Below are 506 nucleotides of genomic sequence, written 5' to 3' on the forward strand. Positions count from 1 at the left end.
GTTTCACTGCGGCAGAGTCGACGCAAGTGACCGAGGGGCCTGAGCTGGAGGCTGGAACCACCTTGTGCTGGTGAGCTGGTGGAAAGTAGTCACAAAAAAACGCGAGGTGCTTCTTTTTCAGCAACTTGCAACAGTACTATAGTCCATATTTTCATTTACACACATATTTACAGTTTAACGAGGGGAGCCTGCTGCGTAAATGGAATCGTCCCCCTGTGGACTCTAGCACAGCTTTGAAGGGATCAGTTAAATGATGCTGTAGTTAACATCCTTTCTTCTGTACAGAGCAAGTACTAATCAATGGTGACCAAAATGTACTGTCAAGTGGCTGAAGTCCTGCGGATGCAGCATCCCGGACTGAGGAGGGACGGTGGGTATTCCCTGCTCTAAAGTAACGCAGAGCGCACAAACACACAGGATCCAGCTGTTGGATTCATCCTTTTTATATACATACACACATTATCTACCTAAAAACAGAGGAAAAGTAGCAAAATGACATTCACAGG

This window comes from Scleropages formosus, chromosome 25, assembly GCF_900964775.1.
Source record: "Scleropages formosus chromosome 25, fSclFor1.1, whole genome shotgun sequence".
NCBI classification, from domain to species: Eukaryota; Metazoa; Chordata; class Actinopteri; order Osteoglossiformes; family Osteoglossidae; genus Scleropages; species Scleropages formosus.